The sequence below is a fragment of the Megalobrama amblycephala genome, unplaced genomic scaffold (genome assembly GCF_018812025.1).
Source record: "Megalobrama amblycephala isolate DHTTF-2021 unplaced genomic scaffold, ASM1881202v1 scaffold530, whole genome shotgun sequence".
Classification (NCBI taxonomy): Eukaryota; Metazoa; Chordata; class Actinopteri; order Cypriniformes; family Xenocyprididae; genus Megalobrama; species Megalobrama amblycephala.
In genome coordinates, this window is record NW_025953442.1 from 56039 (window position 1) to 68642 (window position 12604).

The 12604-nt window shown below is 38.6% G+C and overlaps 1 pseudogene; it reads left to right on the plus strand.

Moving 5' to 3' along the window:
- Positions 1–4627: 4627 nt before the first annotated feature.
- On the plus strand, positions 4628–5727 carry LOC125261932 (annotated as a pseudogene).
- Positions 5728–12604: the final 6877 nt, after the last annotated feature.

Here is a 12604-nt window from a genome sequence, read left to right on the forward strand (position 1 = left end):
AACCTTGTGATATTTTACTAACTTTTACTTTTTGATAACTTTTATTATTTGATGGGACAGTTTTGAATTACTTTCTGTGTTTCATTTTGTTTTGTTACATTTTAAATGCCCACTGAAGTACCTTGAAACATGCAGTGTAATTCAATGTGTTGACTTAATTTCCACTGAAACAGGAAGACAGGGCGTGACATATCGAGCAGCCCCTCCCCTTTTTTAAAATAGCCAATAGCATTTCGTTTATATCACAGCTCGTCCAGAGCTGTTGAGCTCGACAAAGCTGCATTTCACAGCTTATGACAGCCACGATCTAACAGATTCCTCCTTTCGATTTAACATGAAAATGTTACTAAAGCAAAACAGTGAACATAATCATGCTGAGAATGTGTAGCTTGAAAGGTTTGTAATTTCTTTTTATCTCTTCTACTCATTAGTGCTGTTTCTAATGCCGAGTTTGTCTAACCCAGCGGTTCCCAAACTTTTTTTCCTGCGCACCCCCTTCTATGTCCCCCCTTCTATGGTTGGCGCACCCCCAATCCCCACTTCAAAAAAAAAAAAAGAAGCTTTGTTTTATCGCCATATAAAGACTCATGCGCAAATAACCAGAACACGCATGACAATAACAACATCAACAAAGTTTCAATATAATGCAACAAAGCTACGCACAAGCTTCCACTTTCAAGAGGACGACCCACATGGAAAGAACCTATATGTGGATATATGCGCATATATGAAACCTATATGCAGTGTATATGTACATATATGCTGCATATATGCTATATATATGCTGCATATATGCGCATATATACTGCATATATGCTATATATATGCTGCATATATACGTATATATACTGCATATATGTGTATATATGCCACATATAGGCAAAATTGAGGTGCATATATGTGCATATACAGGAAATATAGGTCTCCTGTATTGCTTCTTCATATCCATATATATGCCCTATACATACAAGATATGTCTTCTATATAGCTAATGGCAGGATCTGGTCATTTTGTAGCTCATATCTCATTTTTGACTGTCATACATGATGCCTAGCTCATATTTTCTATTATCAAGGCAAAAACTAAGAATTAACGAAAAAAATTATGCAAGAACTTATGTATGTGCGAATGTAGCAGTTATGTATTTAGACAATTATTTTGTGATTCCACTTGCCATGACCATATTTGGGGTTTCCTGCCGCCATGCTGACTTGGGGTGTTGACGCACTTTGCTGCTTCCCAGTCTGCATGAGACATCACAGCGGTAGGTCGCACAAAGTTTTTGCGGTGATTCAATTAAGGCCATGTTTCATGTAACAGCTGAATTCACATGATATATTTGTATGATTGTAATCCAAAACCCCTCTGTGATGTACATTCAGATGTTTCGTTGATTATTTTTCTTTACTTAAGTTACTTTTAATATCTCTCTTTCTCAGCGTTGTGCGTTGCTGCCGCATGCTGTTTGTATGCTGCACAAGTCCTCATATATTGCCATTTGTGTTATACAGAATAAAGTGAGGACCTGATGGCAAGATTTTTCGCAGTCTGTCTTTGATTACGACACAACGCAGAAAACACACCGCTACACGAACACGTGAAATTGGTCCCACATGGAAAAAACCTATATAAACATATATGTTTCAATATAGGTTTGATATAGGTTTTTAATATATGTGACATATATAAAATTGGCCGTTTTCCTATATTATGTGTACATATATATATATATGTGTACATATATGTGTACATATATGTGTGCATATATGTACATATATGTACATATAATATAGGAAAACGGCCAATTTTATATATGTCACATATATGTAAAACCTATATCAAAACCTATATTGAAACATATATGTTTATATAGGTTTTTTCCATGTGGGGAGTGACAGACACAGGCTCAGTGACTACGTTTACATGGACAGCAGTAATCCGATATTAATACGATTAAGACAATACTCTGATTAAGAAAGGACCATGTAAACAGCGATGTTTTATTACCTTACTCGAAGTAAACACAAATCGAATTAATACAGGTGGAGTATTCCTATTTTAGTCGCATTATTGGAGTGCATTGTAGACATGTACACACCTTAATAACACTATTAACGTCATGTGGGAGTTTTCGCCACATTTTGCCACAGGACGCATAATACACACACGGCAGTGGTCAACCGTTTTGACGGCAAACAAGAGAGCAAGGGTCAAGCAAGAAGCAAAATTCCCGGATAAAATGAATTAAACATGGGCCAACGACGCCATCTATTGGTGAGCGAGTGCCAGCGTCGTTGTTTAGCTCTATTTTCATTTCACGCATCCATTAACGATTCATTTCACGCAACGATAAGGATCGAGGACACGACAAATAAATAAATAAACAAACAAATAAAATTGGTGAATCATTTATATAAGGTTTTATTTATTTATATATTGAAGGGGCGGGGTCTGGTTAATTAGCCTGACTACGTCAGACTTCCTACTTCCGCTCAATTTCATTTCGCTTCTGTACTCTATGGTACTCAGTCTGATACAGCGTCAGAGCTTTCTGTTTGCCACCGGTCTGGAAACAGCCGGGCCAATCAACGAACAGAGGGCGGGCTGAGAGCCGTGACGTAGATGCTAAGCGCCGAGTTTTACATTGTAGGTTAGAGAAATCGAAAACCGAAACGACCGCGGAAATGGGAAACGAGACACGGGATGAATAGACCCTTTTCACAATGACGTCAGTTAACTTCCGCCTATCCGCAAAGCAGTGTATCAGTTGTTCCGTCTTACCTTCGCGCCGGCGACTTCTCGGGAAAATGCTTTAATAACTTTAAATGCGAACGGTTTATGTCAAGGATTTACACAGTCGGCTTCTTCTGGTAATGATATTTATTATTTCCTTTCTGTAACTGCCTTGGTTAGGGTTTCCACGAGCAGAAACTTTAGCAATGTTGTCATTTAATTGAGTTTTATCACAACGATTGTGTGTCCACACAAATCTGTTAGCCTATTTGGAATAACAAGAATATTGTCTTTAAAAAAAATCTTTATTTTTAGAAATTGGTAGGCTATATGATAATGGATATTGTTCTTGTGAGATTTATTTACAAATAATGGACATCTGGAAGTAACACGTCCACATATAATACTCCGAAGAATTAATGGTGTGAAGATTTGAGATAATTTTACATCATACCAGTTTAAACTGAACTGCTGCAATATATTAAGATTGTATAATTTGTAAGAAGTGTATTGAAAATACAAAACGGAAGTAGCCTATGTGTTAATTTAATGTTATTCCCTGGAGAAATAATTTGATTTTGTTCATTTGCTGCTATAACAATGAGTACTGTTGTAAATCCTCGGTATATTTTTGTATGCGACGATCTTGTTCTGCAATAAAGAGACGAATGACAATGTTTTTTTACTATGGTAAAAATGCCATGTACATGAGTCAGTTTTTACAACATTAACAGTCTTCATGTAGAAATAGTATTATATTAAACACAATTTGTATTATTATGTATGCCATATTTATCGAAATAAAAGTATAAAAATAGACTTTGATATTTAAAAAGAATAAGCTTATGTTGATCTTCATTGTACATAGGCCTGTAGTAGGCACTGAAATAAGTAGTGCATTAAGGTTTGAATGAATAGTTTTTTACTGCACGTAAATGTTGGAAACATGCGTTTATTTCACAAATATATATAAACAGCTTCATCTGCAATAAAGACAGCAAAGTGCATGTATGGCTTCAGTACGTATTCAACTCCTCCGACTTTAAGCAGCAAATCGCACCGATCGGTAAGTTTGTTTGAGATCTGCGGCTGCCAAATACCTCACCTTGAATTTACATGAAATTGGGCGACTACAGTCATCCTTTAACTACATTTGTGGCATATGTACAAATATTGAGTGCACTTCATTCGAGTCGCGCTAGTATTTGAGTTCGATGCATGATGTCTGTGCTTCGATGCGGCTGTACAGGCGCATAACATACGTCATAACTAAACGTATCTGATTGGCTTACGGGTAACCAATGATTTTAAACTTCAGACAAGCGCCCCCTAGCGAGAGAGAAAACACTTCTCTATTATGCCATTCCAGACTCTGTCTACGAAGCAAAGTGAAGTAGCAGAGTCTGGTATTACCAGGCTACTGGTTAATGCGCATCTGAGTCTTTGCAGTGTAAAGTGCTTCAGAACATGTTAGTGTTCACTCACTGTTTATTCACAAATTGATTTACTGATTGATGGTTACCACAGAGATGAATAAACTTGACTCCCTGTCAACACAAATGTCTAAATGATTTATTCCCTCTCTGATTTTTAAATGCTCAGTCTAAGAATTTGCATTTTAGGTGTTGAATAAGAGGCACCTGTGCTGTCTAGTGTTACATAAATGAAAATTATTTGGGACTGAACAAAAAAATGTTCCAGTGATATTTTTTTTCTTTTACACTTATACTAGCAAAATGTATGCCTTGAATGTCCTATAGTCTCTTTGCTTAAAAAAATTCTGCCAAATGCTTAAAAATAATAAAACATAAAATAATATCCAGGCCTGGTCCTCTCTCAGCCTTCACTGTCGTCGCTCCTCCTTTTATGCTCCTTTTTTGAGTCCGGGAAGTGGGTTATGGGAATTGTAGTTCAAAAGTGTGGTGAGAAGTAGTCCGTGTTGGAGTGCCCTCAGGTGGCTAAATAGGGCACTCCAACTGGTGATCATGACAATAATGATGTGCATTGGTTGTTTGGGATTAAATTGTTAATTTTGTAGAATTACAGACTGGATTCAAACTTAATTTACTCTTGTCTCCTCCCATAAATCACAGCTACATTATATATGTTTTGTAAGCTGTTAATTTGAGAAGACAAACACACAAGACATGAATAACTCTACAGTGAACTTCACCACACCTGAAGCATCTACAAATTCCACAAATCAGTCCATTGGGCTACTGGACAATCTGGATATATGTGGGTACAGCATCACTTTTCTGTTTGGTCTTCCTACACACTCCTACATCATATGGCTCATCATCACAGGAACACTAAGTGGAGTTGCATCAGAGTTCTTCATTCTCAATCTCTCTGTTTGTGAGCTTGGTATTTGTCTGGATAGTTTGGTCTTTATACTATCAAGGTGGATTTCAAATCTTGCGATAGTAGATTTTTTTGTAATAGGACTTACATTCACTGGACGTCCTCTGTTTCAGTGTCTGATGTGTGTTGAGTGTTACCTGGTAGTGGTTCATCCTGTAACCTTTCTGAAGTTCAAACCTCTCAGATATAGAGTGATCTGCTGCACTGCTATTTGGTTTATTAGTCTTGGCTCATTTTTGGTCTGCATGTATAATTTAGCCTCAGACAAAATTTGTGCACATGGATGGTTCTTGACCATGCAGTTTACACTGGTCATCTCCATCCAGTTGTTTTGTCTTGTGGCTGTTCTCAGAGCTCTGAAGCAGTCAGGACCAGGAGAGAGAAGGAAAGAGAGAGAGGAGGAAAACCACATTAAGAGAAGAGCGTTTCATCTCATTCTAGTAACTACTGTGAGCATGATTATCCTATATTTCACCACTTGCAATCACAGGAATCTCTGTCATTCTGACAGCAGACAATTCTCCAACAGTTTGGTTCACTAGTTTGACTTGTTTTATTCTGGCTGGTTGTGTTCAGCCTATTCTTTATCTGCACAGAACTGGAAAACTCTCCTGCCTCTGTTCATCTTAAAATCTGCAATTTTAATATTTTACTTACTCCAGTCCAGTTACTAAATCTACTTATTGCTATTGGGTAAATATGTTACAGGTGATTTCACCAAGTACAACCCCAGATAGCAAGCAATGATCGAAATAATGTTAAATCAATGTTAATGTGTCAACGTTAACCTCATTGAATCAATATCACTTTTGCACCAGCAATCAATGTTGAAAAAATGTTGAAATTTCAACAAAAAAATCAATGGTAATGGCAGCGAATCAGTGTTACAATGTGTTGTTGGTTCAATGGTTGGTTGCACTCTCAGAAAATGAAACACAACTACAACTGACTTAAAGACACACAGCCTGAAATCAACTGAAAATAAAAGAAGACAATACATCTCTCAAGATCTCAGCAGAAGTTCTTTTTGAGAATTAACAGAGGTTTAGATGTTGGTTTTATTGAAAATATTTGGTCACCATTTTGGTGGTCAGTGTTTCCTTTAGTTGGGCGGTTCGACTCTTGGCTTTTTGTGTCATAGTCATGGGTGGCCAAGGCTCATTGATGCATGTGGGGAGCGAAGGCTGGCCTGTGTGGTCTGATCCAACAGACAAGTTACTGTAGCTCAAACTGCTCAAGCAGTTAATGCTGGTTCTGATAAAAGGTGTCAGAATACACAGTGGATCGCAGTTTGTTGCTTATGGGGCTACATAGTGATGGAGTATTTTATCCACTCTATAGAAAACAACTTGTAGAATTTGTTTGCTTACTATAAAAGCTAGAAGTGCTTGTGAGGCCTCTTGGCCTATGTAACTGTAAGGGTCAAACAAGTTTACTTGGCCACTGAGCATATTTTGTTGGTAATTTTCCACCAGACAACAGGTGGCTGTGAAATGAACAAGACCATCATTAAAGGGTGTCACGTGAAGGCTTCTTGCCTCCGGGGAGTATTGACTGTTTTGATATAATGTTTCATTTGGCCAATGGGAAAAGTGTTGACCATCAATTGGCAGAAGGCCATGAGAGATTAAGGTAAAAGATGTACAGTAGTTGGCAGTCGGCCACCCTTACTAAGAAAATTGTCCCTTACATAAGCAACACCTGAAATTTTATGTCTATGGTGAAAAGGTCGGGGAGTACATGGGAAGGAGGTGTTGGAGGAGAGCCCCTGTAAGCGAGAATATGGGACAATGTGAATATTACCAGCCAATGATATTATTTTGGTGTGTTTTTAAGAGATATATATAAAAACTGTGCCCCGGCTAAGAGAGCCTCAGATGCGGAGCTGGCATATCACTTTGTTGTTTGATAATAAAATTAAAGCTGCTGTCCGTGATTTTTGGCCCTCTAGCGGTTAATAAACAGAACTGCATGTGCCTTGTGGAGGAAGATTCTAGCCGGAGCTTCTTTTCTCCATGTATGTCTATGGCGAGTCACGCAGTTACTGTGATACTCTGTGGCGAGTCCTACCAGTCTGGTCTGAAATAGTCCGAATATAAACACTTATTATAAGTGTACCATAATGATTCAGGATAAGACAAAAACACGGTTTGGAAAATGGATTCATGTTGTATATTCTCATTATATAATTTTTGTACATTTTTAACACAAAAAAAGTTGCGGACAGCAGCTTTAAATACTTCTGAGACCTGGAACTTTGACTCTGTGAGTTTGTCTTTGAGACCAGAACTGAAGAAACAAAGAGACATCGAAATCTGCCATGACATACATAGCAGCAGACCAGTCAGGGTGCCCATGCTGACCCCTGTCCACTGTTCACTTGGCCTCCAAATTCCCGAGATCTCAATCCAATCAAGCACCTGTGGGAAGTGCTGAACAAACAAGTCTGATCTATGGAGGCCCCACCTTGCAACTTACAGGACTTAAAGGATCTGCTGCTAACATCTTGGTGCAGATACCACAGCACACCTTCAGGGGTCTAGTGGAGTACATGTCTCGATGGGTCAGAGCTGTTTTAGCAGCAAAAGGGAGACCAACGCCTTCCTGATATTAGGAAGGCGGTCATAATGTTATGCCTGATATATATACACACAGTATATACTCTCTCTCTCTCTCTCTCTCTCTCACACACACACACACACACACACACACACACACACACACACACACACACACACACACACACACACACACACACACACACACACACACACACACACACACAGCTTTGCTGATTTTGCTGTGTGATATTGCTTTAATGCAACAGTTCAATGAACAAGATGTTTATCAAAATTAACTTTTTTTGGGATAAAATTAAAGTATCAGATAAGAGTATATATCTTTTTGATCTTCTTTAAACCTTCTTTTTCCTTTTGGTGGTGCATAAGGAGAGACCCCTGATATGATTGTAAAGCGCTTTGGGTGTACAGTAGTACATATGAAAGCGCTATATAAATGTCTCATTCATTCATTCATTCATTCATTAATATTTGCATATCTGATGTTTTATGTGACGTGTAGCACATGAAGTCATGCACACCTATATCTTATGACAGCAGTGCAAGTCAGTCTGTAAAACACAGCAGAGATTTATACACAACCAGAGAGACTGGACATTCACTCTTCAGGTGATAAACTCCTATTTTAAATTTAATTATTTTTCTTTTTACTGCTGAATGATATATGACAATGTTGATGTGGTCATCAGTCATATTAAAGCGGCTTATGGGCATATTAGATGCATAACTTGAGCAAAACAGAACTGATCTCTATTCGTTTCATCAAAGTGAATAAGTAATTTACCTAACATCATTAGGCTAAATCTTAAAAATAAAGGTTCTTTATTGGCGTCTGCGGTTTCATATAGAACCTTATTTGCACAAAATGTTCTTTATATTGGAAAAATATTCTTTAGATTTTAAAAAAATGTTCTTCGAAAGCAAAAAATGATTCTTTTACCTGTAAACTGTTTTACTTGTTGAATTGCTGGGGTGGACTGCAAATGTGCCTTCTGTCAATTTTATTTATTTATTTATTTTGCTTATGTTGAACTGCAGTCTGAGTGACCACATACTTTAATAATGTTCTCTTCCTATAGCAATACTATTCATGTTTTGTGAGCTGTGCTCAGACAAACGAGGAAGAAATGAACTCCACCACATCAGGAGCTTCCACCAACTCCACAACCCCTTCCACATTGCAAATGGGGAATCTGGAAATCTGTGTGTTCAGCATCAATTTGCTGTTTGGTCTTCCTACACACTCCTATATTATATGGCTCATCATCACAGGAACAGGAAGTGGAGTTGCATCAGAGTTCTTCATCCTCAATCTGTCTGTTTGTGAGATTGGTATCTGTCTGGATAATTTGTTTTTTATACTGTTTCATTGGATTCCAGTTTTTGCGCCATTAGCACTGCTTTTGCAAGGACTCTCCATCGCTGGTCGTCCTCTGTTTCAGTGTCTGATGTGTGTTGAGCGTTACCTGGCAGTGGCTCATCCTGTAACCTTTCTGAAGTTCAAACCTCTCAGATATAGAGTGATCTGCTGCACTGCGACCTGGATAATGATTCTTGGCTCCTGTTTGGGCTGCGTGATCACATTAATGACATATAATATTAATACACATACATGCTTGTTCTTGCTGCAGTTCCTCCTCTTCTTCTTCGTCCAGTTGTTTTGTCTTGTGGCTGTTCTCAGAGCTCTGAAGCAGTCAGGACCAGGAGAGAGAGGGAGAGGGAGAGAGGAGGAAAACCACATGAAGAAAAGAGCATTTTATGTCATTCTAATAACTACTGTGAGCATGGTTATCGCATATGTGCCAATCATTATCTCAGGAGTATCTATAATTCTGAAAAACAAGTATGAATTAACATTTTGGGCTCCTGGTTTGGTTTGTTTTACTCTAGCTAGTTTTGTTCAGCCTGTTCTTTATCTGCACCGCACTGGAAAACTCGCCTGCCACTCTTTCTCATAAACTGACAAGAAATGACTACACATTTAGTTTTTTAATCATATTTAATAGTGGATGAGGCATTTGTTGTACAGTCAGCTGAAGTGTCTCTTTCATCTTGGTGTTTGCTCTAGTCTTTACATTAAGTTATATTTCAAATCATTTCTTAGTTTGTTTGTCAGTTCATGTGTATAAAAATCTTTAATTGCCTTGTGTTAATTAAATATGGCTAAGTTTGATATCAGTGTGTTTGTTTATCCAATAAAACATTTAATCTGTCACCCAGGGTCAGGTTTTGCATTCCCCCCATTATTTATTGCTCTCTGAAATACTCAGTCTAAAGAAAATTGCACATCAAGAGATTAATGAGTTGCACCTGTGCTGTTCAGATTAGACATACAAAGATTGAATATTCAGTCTGCTAAAATAATATTCGGGTGATGCTATTTGCTCCTTTCTTGTATAGAAGCAACATATAACATTATTATGCGGCACACTTGGATACTTCATTCTGACTGCTCAATCACAAGCTTTCAGATTAACATTTTCAATATAAAAGTGAATTTCTGTTAATAAGTTTACTCAGACTATCAGTTTTTTTTTTTTTTTTTACTTTAAATATTTATTTTATAATGCATGTAACAGTCATGCATTGATATCCTTGTAACAGCTATGAAGTCAGTCTAAAAACACAGCACAGATATTTATATACATCCGAGAGGGGACATTCAATCTACAGGTGACTAAGAAAATTTCTTGTTTTTATCCTTAATAATAAGCAAAATGTAACAATGTTTATCTGAAAACATCAACAGAGAGATCTGACGAAAGTTTAATGCTTGAGTAAAATGAGACTGAGCTCTTTTTGTTTAACTGAACAGAAGTAATTCAGATTGTTTAATCCTATGAGATATTGTTGTGAAAAAGCCAACATAATAATTCCAAAGTGCAATTTTTTATGTGTAGCACAAACACATATAAAATGATAAAAGACATTGAACACAACCCAAACATTACAACCAATTGCAAATGTTTTCATAAAGTGTAATGCATTAGTAAAATGCCACTAAATATAAAGCGTATGGATTTTAAAGCCAGCATTCATTTATTACTTTGTAGTGCTTGTTTTGTGTTTGCTAATTGGAGACGATTAATCTCCATCTTCATTATACACACATTTGTCATTGACACTGGTTTATGGGCTCACTTTATCAGCGGTGAACCACTGCCATTTTGAAATGGAATTACCTAAGGAAGATTCGCTTGCTGAAATCAGTTATACTGAATGCAATGTAAATGCATATATATTTCTCTCTTTCTATAGATACGTGTTAAATGACTATATTTTGTGTGCTGTGGAGAAGAAAAACAGAGATGAGATGAATAACTCTACAGTGAACTTCACCACACCTGAAACATCTACAAACTCCACATCTCAGTCCTTTGGGCCACTGCAGATTTTGGAAATGTGTCTGCACAGCATCAGTTTTGTGTTTGGTCTTTCTACACACACATTTGTTACATGGTTCATCATGACAAGAACAGCAAGTGGATTTGCATTAGAGTTCTTCTTCCTCAATCTCTCTGTTTCTGAGATTGGTAACTGTCTGAATAGTTTGATCAATCTACAGTTATTTTGGTATTCAGGCCTCTCAACATTAAAAAAATTGTTTAACAGGACTAACTATCACTGGCCGTCCTGTTTCAGTGTCTGATCTATGTTGAGCGTTACCTGGCAGTGGTTCATCCTGTAACCTTTCTGAAGTTCAAACCTCTCAGATATAGAGTGATCTGCTGCACTGTGGCCTGGATAATTATTCTTGGATCCTGTTTGTGCTGCATGTTTATAGTTTCACATTACATTGTATATCTGTGGTTTCTCTCGCTGCAGTTTTTACTCTTTCTCTCCATCCAGTTGTTTTGTCTTGTGGCTGTTCTCAGAGCTCTGAAGCAGTCAGGACCAGGAGAGAGAAGGAGAGAGAGAGGAGGAAAACAACATGAAGAGAAGAGCATTTTATCTCATTCTAATAACTACTGTGAGCATGGTTATCACATATGTGCCACTTACTCTCACAGTGCTGTTTACCATTCTGACAAATCTGATTATTCAGGAAGTTTGGTTTCCTTCTGTGATTTGTTATGTGTTGGCTGGTTCCCTTTCATGGGAACATCGACGCTGCGTAAGCGCTTTGGGAACGCCTCTGCGTGTTACGTCTTGAAGCACTCGTGAAATCGAACGTGTGACGGGACGTCAGAGCGGGTGACGTCACGGACCAGGAAACTATAAAGCACCCTTGAGAACAAAGAACGCCAGCTTCTGAAGTCTTCAGCAGCGCTCTGTGTTATCGTGTGTCTTATTTGGTGTTGTCTGTCTCTTTATATCTACACAGCAAACAAAATATCTCTTTGTCCGAGGACAAGAGTATTTTAGTTCACCAAAGCACATATAATATATACATATATATATATTGTGAGACACAAATGGCGAGTTCAAGCAAGCAACAGTTTGTTAAGTGCGTTCATCCCTGCCCTCGCTTCATCACGGGCAGGGATACACACGAGATGTGCGTTGCTTGTTTGGGAGTGGAGCATGCACAGGCAGCTCTCGAGGGAGCTGTCTGTGTACATTGTGAAAAACTGACGCTCCGTACACTCCGCTCACGCTGCGCGTTCTTTGACAAGAATAAAGAGGGCGCCGCGGCGAGTGTTCCCCAGGGTTCGGGTCCCGCTGCTGCCGAGGCACAGCGGCGGCTTCAGTCCTGGGGTTCACAGATGGATCTGGCGGAGGGGCTAGAGACGGGTCCTGCCCTATCTCAGCCTTCACCCGCCAGACCCAGTGTCTCTCCCCTGGCTGCGGAAGCACGCGCTGCGGTTTCTTCCCCCAGGGGTAGAGGCACCTGCACCGGCGCTTCACTTATCCAGCTCCGAGGAGATGAGCTATCTCTCGCCTGAGACAGCATCGTCCCTAAAATCCCCGACTTTGCCCATCAGACC